The sequence below is a fragment of the Schistocerca cancellata genome, chromosome 2, assembly GCF_023864275.1.
Source record: "Schistocerca cancellata isolate TAMUIC-IGC-003103 chromosome 2, iqSchCanc2.1, whole genome shotgun sequence".
NCBI lineage: Eukaryota > Metazoa > Arthropoda > Insecta > Orthoptera > Acrididae > Schistocerca > Schistocerca cancellata.
In genome coordinates this window covers 771371537-771384508 of record NC_064627.1, presented here as the reverse complement: position 1 = coordinate 771384508, position 12972 = coordinate 771371537, and the positions used below count along the sequence as shown (strand labels likewise).

At 41.0% G+C, this 12972-nt stretch overlaps 1 non-coding gene across 1 annotated transcript; it reads right to left on the bottom strand.

Annotated features, from left to right (window-relative positions):
- Positions 1-6660: 6660 nt before the first annotated feature.
- Trnam-cau (transfer RNA methionine (anticodon CAU)) lies at positions 6661-6733 on the bottom strand. Its single transcript has one exon. It is a non-coding gene; the product is annotated as a tRNA-Met (tRNA).
- Positions 6734-12972: the final 6239 nt, after the last annotated feature.

Here is a 12972-nt window from a genome sequence, read left to right as displayed (position 1 = left end):
TTTATAAAAACGAAAACAAGAGCTAGAAAAATTTGTCATCTGCTTCAGTTGTAAACAGTTTCGTGCGAAGAGAGCAGAGGATAAGTCGGTAAGAGGGCCTATGTTAATTGAAAAGGCCAATTTTTTTCACAAGGAATTCGATCTGTCCAGAAGCTCTTTTATTTTCGAGAGGGCGGCTTCATAATTTCAAAATTCGTCATGGCATGCATAAACATTTAATTCAATATGTACTATCAATTTCTTCCTACTGTTATCTCTCCTGCCGTGTTTAATAAGTAACAATTACTTGTTTCGTGTATTAAAACTTTAGTTTTTGCTTATATCCCTTCTTTGAAACCATGTTTTTAAAAATTACCTTGGTAATCCGGCGTATTTAATAATCCGGCATTGACAGATCCCCGAGTGTGCCAAATTATCGTGGTCCTGCTGTATGCGGTAGTGATAAGAGCGAAACGTTTTCTGTAATGCAGTAGTAGTACTAAGTATGTGTACTAAATATGTGTCACATAGTGACAGAGCACCTCGTGTTCCTGCTGCTAAGAAGGCGAGTACACCGCTCATTTGTTGTATATTTTTACGAGCTTCAAACGGGAGCGACTGCAGTAATGGATAGGAATTGTGATTACTGTGTACAGATACGATCTGAGTTGGCGACCCTTCATTCACAGCTCCAGGCTGCATTGGCTTCTGTCTCACAGCTTGAGGCTGCTGCCAAGGGCATCACTATGGGGGTCGGACGCGGGGATGCGAGAGACGTCGAGCACGTCCCACGTATCCCCCATTCGGTCCACTGCTGTGGCCGCCCTGGACACTGCCCGTACTGACGTTGATCCCTCACCCGAGGTCGAGTGGGAGATATTCCAAAGTGGCAGGCAGTGGAAAAACTTCCCGTGGGGACGATCGTAGGGTCTCTCCGGGGTCGTTTGACGAACACGTCTCGGGCTTTATATGTGGCTGACGACGACTGAGCCGGATGCAGTAGTCCACCCTGTTCCAGAGGAAGCTTCTCAGCCCGCAAGGTCTGGGCGTTCACAGAGGGTGGGTTTGCTGGTAGTTGGGAGCTCCAACGTTAGGCGCGTAATGGGGCCCCTTAGCAACATGGCTGCCAAGGAGGGGAAGGAAGCCAGTGTGCACTCCTTGTGCATACCGGTGGAGTCATTCCAGATTTGGAAAGGCTGCTTCCGGATGCCATGAAGAGTACAGGGTGTAGCCAACTGCAGAGGGTGGATCATATCAGTACCAATGACGTATTTCGCTTTGGATCAGAGGAGATTCTCTCTGCTTTTGAGCAGCTAGCGGAAATGGTAAAGACTGCCAGTCTTGCTTGCGAGATTAAGGCGGAGCTCATCATCTGCAGCATCGTTGATAGAACCGACTGTGGTCTTATGATGCAGAGCCGAGTGGAGGGTCTGAATCAGAGGCTCGGGGGGGTTATGTGACCGTGTAGGGTGCAGATTCCTTGACTTGCGCCATCGGATGGTGGGTTTCCGGGTTCCGCTTAATAGGTCAGGAGTCCACTACACACAGGAAGCGGCTACACGGGTAGCGGGGGCTGTGTGGAAGGGACTGGGCGGTTTTTTAGATTAGAAGAGCTCAGGGAACCACAGAAAGGGCGTCCATTGTAGTTGTAAACTGTCGTAGCTGTATTGGGAAAGAACCAAAGCTCCAAGCCCTAATAGAAAGCACTGAAGCTCAAATAGTTACAGGTACAGAAAGTTGGCTAAAGCCGAAAATAAGCTCAGTAGAAATTTTTTCTAACGCTCTAAGAGTGTTCAGAAAGGATAGATTAAATGCAATTGTGTTGGAGTATTTATTGCTGTCAGAAGTAGTTTGCCTTGTAGTGAAATTGAAGTAGATAGTTCCTGCGAAATAGTATGGGTAGAGGTTCTACTTGACAATCGGACTAAGCCATTAATTTGCTCTTTTTACCGACCTCCCGACTCAGAAGATATAGTTGCTGAACAGCTCAAAGAAAACTAGAGTCTCATTTCAAGTAAGTACCCCACTCGTACAATTATAGTCGGTGGTGACTTTAATCTACTAGATATGCTGGAAAAATTACACGTTTAAAGCCGGCGGCATGCATAAAACGTCATCCGAAATTGTACTGAATGCTTTCTCAGAAAATTATTTTGAACGATTAGTTCATGAGCCCACTCGAAGCGTAAATGGTTGCGAAAGCATACTTGACCTTTTAGCAACAAATAATCCTGGACAAATAGTGAGTATCGCGATGAATACAGGGATTAACGACCACAGGGCAGTAGCTGCTAGGCTGAATACCGTAACTCCTACAACCACCAAAAAGAAACACAAAGTGTATCTATTTAAAAAAAGCTGATAAAAATGCTCTTAACGCCTTTTTAAGAGACAGTCTGCACTGTTTCCGATCTGATCATGTAAGTGTAGGAATGAGAGAGATATACCACGTAAATTACTAAGTGATGGAGCTGATCCCCAATGGTACATAAAACGGGTCAGATCGCTGTTGCAGAAACAGCGAAAAAAGCATGCCAAATTTAAAAGAACGCAAAATACCCAAGATTGGTAAAGTTTTGCACAGATTCGAAATATAGTGCATACTTCAATGCGAAATGCTTTCAATAATTTCCACAACGAAACTCTGTCTCGAAATCTGGCAGAAAACCCAGAGAGATTCTTGTCATACATAAAGCACACCAGTGGCAAGACGCAATCAATACCTTCACTTCGCGATAACAACGGTGAAGTCACTGATGACAGTGCCACTAAAGCAGAGTTATTAAATACGAATTTCCGAAACTCCTTTACCAAAGAAGACGAAGTAAATATTCCTGAATTCCAGTCAAGGACAACTGCCAAGATGAGAAACATAGAAACAGATATCTTCGGTTTCGCAAAGCAGCTTAAATCACTTAATAAACGCAAGGCTTCCGGTCAAGATCGTATACCACAGGACTGGAAAATTGCTCATAGCCAAAAAGGGAAACAGGAGTAATCCGTTGAATTACAGGCCCGTATCACTAACGTCGACTTGCTGTAGGGTTTTGGAATATATACTGTATTCGAACATTAGGAAGTACCTCGAAGAAAACGATTTATTGAAATTTAGTTAGCACGGATTCACAAAGTATCGTTCTTATGAAACACAACTATCACATTATACTCATGAAGTAATGAGCGCTATCGACCGGGGATGTCAAATTGATTCCAATTTTTTTTTTTTTTTTTTTTTTTTTTTTTTTTTTTTACAGAAGGCTTTCGACACCGTTCCTAACTAGCGTCTTGTAACCAAACTGCGTGGCTATGGAATATCGCCTCAGTTGTGCCACTGTATTCGTGATTTCCTGTCAGAAAGGTCACAGTTCGTAATAATAGACGGAAAGTCATAGAGTAAAGCAGAAATAATATCCGGCGCTCCCCAAGGAAGTGTTATAGGCCCTCTATTGTTTCTGATATATGTTTACGACATAAGAGACAATCTCAGTAGCCGTCTTAGATTGTTTGCAGATAACGCTGTCATTTACCGTCTTGTAAAGTCATCAGATGACCAAAACGAATTGCAAAATAGTGCGAAAAGTGGCAATTGACCCTGAATAAAGAAAAGTGTGTAGTTATTCACATGAGTACTAAAAGAAGTCAGCTAAATTTCGATTACGCGATAAGTCACACAAATCTGAAAGATGTAAATTCAACTAAATACTTAGGGATTACAATTGCAAATACCCTAAATTGGAACGATCACATAGATAATGACAACCAAAGACCGCGATTCATTGGCAGAACACTTGCAACACGTCTACTGAAGAGACTGCTTACACCACGCTTGTCCGCCCTATTCTGGAGTATTGCTGTGCGGCGTGGGATCCGCCTCAAGATGGGACTGGCGGATGACATGAAAAAAGTACAAAGAACGGCAGCTCGTTTTGTATTATCGCGAAGTAGGGGAGATAGTGCCTCAGACAAGATACGTGAATTGGAGTGGCAATCATTAAAACAAAGACGTTTTTCGTTGCGACGGGATCTTCTCTTGAAATTTCAATCACCAGTTTTCTCCTCCGAACCTGCATAGGGAGAAATGATCATCACGATAAAATAAGAGAAATCAGGGCCCGCACAGAAAAAATAAAGTGCTCGTTTTTCCCGCGCGCCGCTCGAGAATGGAACGTAGAGAGACAGCTTGAAGATGGTTCATTGAACCCTCTGCCTGGCACTTTATAGCAGGGTAATCACGTAGATGTAGATGTAGCAGTGGTGCTAGCAGTAGTTTTAATTACTAATAGGTGCAGTTATAGTGATGGCAGTAGTAACATTTAAGCTGTTGTAATAGATGTTGATGAATTAGAATCCTATGTATGGAAAAGAATATCCAGTGCAGAAAGATTGATGTTTGTAATAGATGTTGATGAATTAGAATCCTATGTATGGAAAAGAATATCCAGTGCAGAAAGATTGATGTTAATAGATTGATTATAGTCCGTATTTAGATTTAAATTAAATGTAACACACAACACTGCAAGAAATAAAAATTAAAAAAAAGTTCCTAGACGATGTAGAACAAAGCTAAATAAGACCTCAGTTTATCCTTGAGGAATTTCTCTCCACGTGGTTTGCCTGCTGCTTCACAAAGCATCAACAGTGATTACTGGACTGCCGTGACGAATGAGGCTTTGACTTTGACGCTGAAGCCTTGTAATTAGTAAGCGAGCGTCGTTACACAACTATCTATGAGTTGAAGATTAAGTCCCGGTTAAGTCGCGGTAATTCTCGAGGTGTAACCAAATATATAAGAGAAATTTTCTATAAGAAAAATACTCTCGTGTTCGTTACAGGTAATAGGCCAGCCCAGTACAGAGTACGAGACAGTTTTTAAATGACTTTTATATTATACTTGGCGACTCTGTGAAAGCCACATGCCAGTTATTAGTTGTTTAGTAATAGGATGAAAATGGCAATTTCCATGATGCTTTGGATTTCACGTACGGCACCGACTCCTACGACTGACTGGGAAGGTAGCTCACAAGTCGGATGCAAATCAGCTACATAGAATCTTGTTTAGTTAAACATTATGAAGTTCAAACTAATGTCATGTAGATGAGAGCTTTACTTTTCTTGAAGGGCTTGATTGTCAACTAATAACGGACACGATGTCAAACAAAATTCATGCACTCAAATTAGTTTTTTCTGTGCGTTTTAGAACGAAGCCACGTAGTTTGGAGTATGTGTGAATGTGTTTCAAATAAAAACCAGTGCACAATGCCCTTTCTTTCAAAATAATTAGAAGTATTTCACAGCTGAAAACTTCTGTTACGTCCCCGCCACACACATAAAAGTCAGCATTTATCCAAATAACTATAAAAGTAAAAATTAATACAGTAGAAGAGTTCTTGTCAGAAGAATTGAACAACGTCTGGTTGCAAAAGCGGGTATATCGGACAAGGTTAGGTGACGTAGAACCAGTCCCCAAATATTCTGAAACTAATGTGACTACCCTAGACTAAATGCTGCTGAACGTTATAGAGTCTGTGAGTAAATTCCTGAAGAATGCGTAATACGTTTCTATATTTATAACGTCGTTTTGTCTAGTGCCATAGTCAGATGAAAACTGAGAATTAGGAAAACGACGATAGGTGTCAGTTCATTGCTAGTATCAACAAAACCTTAAGCTCTGTGTCAACTGTCCTGACTCTGATCTGATGACGGTAGTAATCGAAACGACGTCATTAATAAAGTCATATATTAAGCGATCTAGACGGAAAAAAGTCAATGATGCCAGAATCATTTAGGAAATTTATTTCCAAAAACATTTATAAATTTTAAAACTGCTTTTGAGTCTCCAGTTAAGTCGACTGTGTGTTCTCCCACAAGACACTGGAAGTGGTAACAAAACGCTGGAGCTTTTATATGAAGCTATACAACTACAAACACTTCAGTCAACTGCATGATAAAAGTATCGGACTCAGAAATACTAAGAAGTTAGGCAATGTGTTAGATTACCCCAAGTCTTGTTGAGTATCTGAGAGAGCGAACAGAGAATAGTGGTTAAAAATTGTTCGAAACTAACACAAAAAGATGAAAAAATCATTTGATAAAGTGATAATTTCAAATTGATCGTATGGTATTTGCGGAATATTTGGATTTCCGGGGGACAGTGTGGTGGTAGCAAAGGAGCAATCAGAAATCCTTAAACAAAGATTGTAACAAGAAAACTACAAATCTCCTTCGAAAACTGATATTATGGCTTACAACGAGACGATACGCTCCATGAACAAGTGGAGTGAGAAAATCAGAATCAGTAAACGGATTCAATGTTACTATCTAGGAGAAATCATCAAGCCTAACAGACAGGGAAAATAAAATGCAGTAGACCCAGCGTTTGTTAAAGGCAAACCGGCCGGTATAGAAAATTGCGTGAAGATCCAGAGGAAATAGGCATAAATAAGCAGGCAATTGAAAGCAGAAAACAATTTCGACAAAATGAACAACCGGCAAGGTTCTTAACGGTAGAACAGGAAAAGAACAAGGAAGCTGCAAAGCAAGAAAGACAAAGTGAAGACATGAAGGATCTTGTAAAGCTCAAGTATCATATTTAAAATGACGCTGGCTAGCCTTTATCGAAGGGCTAACAATAATAACTAATAATAATGAACGTTGACTGAATGCAACATTAATAAAAATTTATGCCCCGGGTGAGGATCGAACTCACGACCTTAAGATTATGAGACTTACGCGCTGCCTACTGCGCTACCGAGGCTATACGCGATGTGGCTTTACGGCACGTACTTGAATGTTTGTATACTGCAAATGTGCATAATTGCTTCGAATCTACTTTTGTTTTTGTTTGTATTGACGTGTTTCTTTTCCTAGAAGTTTTAACACTTTGCAACCCATTCATACAAACCGACAGGAAATACTTATTAACATCTTAGGTTATACAGACTACTTCGCCCTACCAGTTTTAGTCTTTAAACAACTACTAATCATTCACCGATGCAGAACGTGATTTTAGCAAGTTCAATAATCTATAGCCGTTAGCTGTTCCGACTTCGTCGTTGTTAAAAGATGCCCTACTTTTAACGATAATATAGCAGTGCGTCATGTAATGATTCCCTCCCGCTCTTAGTTTTTTCAGTTAATACACAATAATAGGTTATTAAGTTACAAATCTGTTAGTGATGTATATAATGACTGTATTTAAAAAAAAACACATTGATGTGCATAATTAGGATAAGTATCTGGACTGATAATAGCCAACATTTCCCCCCAACAGCACACTGTCATAAACCACAAAGACGTTGCTGTTGCGAAAATCGTTATGAACATGAAAGGGTATCATCAGCAAGACAATGAGAAACAAGTAAGATACCGATACATTTTATGAAATATTAGTACTTATTCATTAGGAAAACATGTACATTACCCCCATTGAAAAACATTGGAGATATAAAACAGAAGTGATTTATTTGAAGAAATTAAGTCAGAGTAGAATATGTTATTTAGAAAATAGCTTGGAAGTACCTACAACGATACTGTACCGGTCTGTGGGTTTACAGGTACCTAAAATCTCCTGCATGTAATAGGGAAACATGGGATATGTGGTGTCACCGCCAGACACCACACTTGCTAGATGGTAGCCTTTAAATCGGCCGCGGTCCGCTGGTATACGTCGGACCCGCGTGTCGCCACTGTCAGTGATTGCAGACCGAGCGCCGCCACTCGGCAGGTCTAGAGAGACTTCCTAGCACTCGCCCCAGTTGTACAGCCGACTTTGCTAGAGATGGTTCACTGACAAATTACGCTCTCATTTGCCGAGACGATAGTTAGCATAGCCTTCAACTACGTCATTTGCTACGACCTAGCAAGGCGCCATTATCATTTGCTATTTATCTTGTGATGCATGTACCGTCAGACCGATGTTCACCAATTATGGATTAAAGTTAAGTATTCCAGAAGCTACGTACTTTTCTTCCTACTATAAACTCCTATAACTGTTCCAGACCTCACGCCAGCCTGCGTGAGCTTAGACGCGTGCCTTTCGGCTACCAATCATAGTGGCTTGGCTGTCTTGCCAAGTCACAACAGGATACGAATAATATTTCTTGACGTTACACTGTACTCGTTGTTGCCGTTACACTTATCAAAGCAAATGTTGCGTACAAGTGTCTTGTGCACCTACCTTTTACCACTCCATTCCATCAGCTTCTATTCATCTTTAAATTTCACCGTTGCATCTCTGCAGCGACTAACGAAAGCTGATAGTTTTGTCTTAAAACGAGTACTGCGTTGCTTACTTCCGTAGCTGCCATTTGCCATCTTTACAATTCTATAATTCCTTGCTGAAGTGCACAGTTTTGTTTCAGCACAGACAACAATGAAAAAACAACAAGAACGACTGCACGGTTTTTCCCGTAATTCATTGTCGACACACTGTTTGCAAAGTACATTATTGATGAAAGATATGCCGCAACCATTTACAATGTGGCTTTGCGAAATTGATTTATTCCCGTGGTCAAATTTGGATGGTTCATTCGTATGAAGAGAAAGATGCACATTAATTTAACTTTTCCAAGCGAATAATAGCACTGATTTAGTTTGGACTCGTTTTCGTGCAGCTTATTCTTTTTTAGTGAGGCCTCCGGGCCAACAATGCCATACGATCGTTTCATTTTTTTTCATGGCCTTGGACTATGGAATGCAACCGGTACATTATTTTTTAAATATTAATGCATTTCTGATGCACCGCATCTAAAACGCTTCGATTCTCTTGTTTTCCGGTTTTCCACAGTCGATGTTTCACCACTATACAGTGCTGTGTTCAAAACGTCATTCTCAGAAATTACTGTCGCAGATTAAGGCCGATGTTGATACTAGGAGACTTCTCTTCGCAAGGATTGTCATCTCTGCATGTTTCTTGTTTTATCTGTTATTTTGCTTTCGAGGCGGCGGAATTCCTTACCTTCACCTACTTCGTGGTACCCAATTTTTATCGCTAATCTAATTTTCTGGTGCTCGTCATTACTTCCATCTTTCTTCGGTTTACTTTGTCTATATTCTGTACTTATTAGACTTTTCGTTCCTCTCAACCGCTCCTATACATCAACTTCTCTTTCACACAGGACGTCAATATCATCAGCGGATCTTACTATAGATAGGCCCTACCCTTTCACTCTGAATGTTAATCCCACTCTTCAAGTTTTTGTTTATTTCTGTCATTGATTCTTCGATGTATAAACTGAACAGTAGGGAGAAATACTGCATCTCTGTCTTACAGTCTTTTCAAACGGAGCACTTCTTTCCTGTTCTTCCATTCTTATCGCTCACTCTTGGTTTTTGTACATACTGTATATTACCCGTCTTTTCCTATAGCTTACTCCTATTCTCCTCAGAATTTAGAACATTTTGCATCATTTTACATAGTGAAACGCTTCTTCTAGGTCCACGAATCCTATGAACGAGTCTTGCTTTTCGAAGCGCAGTGCTAAAACTACTTCTCTAGTGATTTTACTTCTCCTAAAGCCAAGCCCTTCGTCACCCAAGAGATAATCGATTTTCTTTTTAATTTTTCTGTATTTTATTGTGGTAAGTAACTTTTGATCCATGAGCTGTTAAGCTGATTATACAACAGTTTTCACACTTATCTGATCTTGCTATCTTCGGAAGTGTGTGGATGATATTTTTCCAAAAGTGTTATGGTACATCTCCAGTCCTATAGAATCTACAAATCAACTTGAATAGCAGTTCGATGACACTTTTCCGGTTATTTTATAAATTCCGAAGGAATGTTATCGATGCGTTCTGCCGTATTTGATCTCAGGTCCTCCAAAGCTCTGTTAATTCTGGCTCTAATACTGGATCCCGTATATCTCCGATATCGATTCCCATTTCTTCTCCTATCACGTCATAAGACGGTTTCTCCCACTTGTCGAGGCCTTCAATGTACCCTTTCCGCCTATCCAATCATTGCTCTGCGTTTAACCGTTGAAGTTGCACTCTTAATTCCATCGAATATTGTTTTGACTTTCTTGTATATGAATTGTCCTTCGGGCGACTGTTTCTTTTTCGACTCCACATTTTTTTCCTGCAACCGTTTCGCTTTACCTTCCCTGCACTTTGTGTTTATTTCATTTCTACGTGATTTAACATTGCTGTATTCCTTTCTTTCCTTGATCATTTTTGTACTTCATTCTTTCGTCGACGTTCCTGCTACCGAGCCCATATTCTTCCATGACTCTTTCTGATATTCCCTAACCTCATAGAGCGTTACAGTTCCCCATTTCCATCTTCCTTTACATACTGTGTTATCCATTCGGTATCATATACTTCCTCTTTCATCTTGTACAGGTCCAGTGAGTACTGGATGTGGGTATCTGAATGGAGCTATTTTAAAGTAAAACAGTTAATTTGAACAACATTCAGTATACAGTTCACTACAGAATACAGCTGGGCGCGCTTGAGCCGAAATATCAGACAATTAGTTGGTCAAGGTTGTCGTGGAGGGGTGTGTTCTAGTGTCGGAATATAATAAAGTAACTAACTGAAGCCTGGAGCCAGAGGGAGCCTCTTGTTATGGGCCGATACTTTATCAGTGCCCCGCACGTGGTTTCTCCAGCACGCTCCTCATTGGTTCTTCCAAGTCGGTGCGCAAGAGCTTGCCGGCCAGCGCATTTTATGGGAAGAGAACAACCTCTGTTGAAACGGCGATCCTAACTGGCACGTAAGCCACGGCGAATTGTGGTTGAACATCACAGATGAGAACGAGAGAAAAAAATTAGAAACAGCAATAAAAGTTAATATTACCCCGAGACCGGCTAGGTGACTTGTCTTATCTTTTGCGTGTCACGTCGGCATGTATCCTCAACTATGTATCCTCAACTATTGATGCTCGCACTGGTTTGCTGTCGTTTCTGATGATAATAATCCTGTCAGCGAAGGTGCCATGGATTCGGGTTTCCTCGTCGCCATAATCCGCTTCAGCATCCTTCTCTCCTCATTGGAGTCAGGCTCGGGTGAATCTTCACATTCATGGCCACGGTAATGTATGTCAATAGTGGAGTACCGAAATTCTGGTTTTTAGAAGCTTCAGACCCCAGTGATACACCCTTCCACACATTTACGAAAAATGATTTTCAGCGATGAGTCTCGATCTGCATCTTTCGTTGCATTTGTACGAGTCACTCATCCTCTTGTTGGCGTCCGCCACCAAGTGACGTTATCTGTTCGTTAAGCAGTAATGCCTATTCGAGAATAGATTTTCTACGAAATGGTGATGACTTTCTTCTTCCCTTGTCCAAATGTGTTTGAGCTGGTGTCATGCTGCATGATGGGTCGAAAAATATCATATAGAATGAATTTATAGGATGATGACGGGTACAGAACTCGGGGGGAATTTTCCCTCTTACTCTTCCAGGAATAAATGCTGTTAGCAATGGCAGGATATCTAAATCTTCACCTATGATAACACAGTTAAAGTCCGCAATGTTTGTCACAGTTTCTTATCATCACATCGCCATCATCTATTGCCTGCCTAACCACAATGCCCTATGCAGACGTTTCAGTCATCAGCATTGAAATGAAGCTATTTTTGTTCGCGTCGTTTTAGTGAAGGAAGTTGTTGAGGGGAAGACCATTTTGTAGACGAGTGCAGTAAAGCCTGCGCCTGCTGCTTTGACTCTCTGGTAACGGGCGTCACTAGGCTACCCGCCAAAAACAACTGTGGCTTTACGTTCAAAGTGTTTTTGCCCACATAGATCTCACACACTGAATTGAACATGGCTCTTGTAGTATTCACGTCAGTGACTGTACATTTGCGCGGCCAGTGTCTTCGTCTTGTATCGGAGTTAACGCTCCATACAACATTGACTTTGTGCCTTTGCGACTACCTCCCTCAGTGAGTAGATGCATTAGGTATCTAAACTTTCCATTGTGATGGAACATGAGAACGCATTTCTTATGATAAACCGAGGTTAGGGATAAATTTGCCTCTGATTCCAAAAATGATCTGCAGTTTCTATTTATTGTGTCATGAACTATTTCGTGGCTAACAGTCCCACACTTAGATGCATAAGCTATACAGGGTGCTTCACAATTCATGTTACACACTTCTAGAGGTTGTTCAGGAGACATAGTAGATTAAGTTTTACACAGTAACCCACGTCCGGAAATATTCGGTAACGACGCTACAGAGCGTCAAAGTTACAGGCACCGCGCCTGTAAATGTATGTATACCTATACTGGATGATACCATGCTGATCTTGCAAACTTTCTATGATGGTGGAAAAGGATAAATGTATCAATTTGAGGTAAGTGTCCTTGCAATGGACACGAAAGAGTCGAAAATTATAAGAGAAACCCTCTCTGATACATCTGACAGTGGAACACATGTACTAGTACCGTTGCTTCTAAGGTTGTGGGGTAGACGACTTTCAGAGGTAGTAGTATTGATCCAAACAAGGAAAAAATGTCCAATCGACACCGGTTCTAAAATGCATACCTGGGGAGCTATGAGCACTTGTTCACCTTCGATACTGCGAAACACACCTCCTGTGCTGACCAAGTGCTCATAGGTCTTAAGGTATGCATTTTAGAGCCCACATTCATTAGACATTTGTCTTATTTTGGTCCATACTACCACCTCTGAAAGTTGCAGTCTTAGCAACAGCAGTACTATAACATGTACTCCACTGTCGGAACTATCAGAGAGGTTTTCGCTTAGAACTTTGGACTTGTTTGTTTCGGGTACAGGGGCCCTTTCCTCAGATTGATATATTTATCCTTTTCCATGATCCTAGAAAGTATACAACATCATCACGGAATCAGCCTGTATATACATACATTTATAGGTGCCTGTGCCTATAACTTTGACGCTCTGTAGCGTCGCCGGATGACGTTTCCGGATATGGATTCCTATGTAAAACTTGATCTACTATGTCCTCTATACTACATCTAGAAGTGTGTAACATGAATTGTGAAACACCCTTATATACACCTAATCGA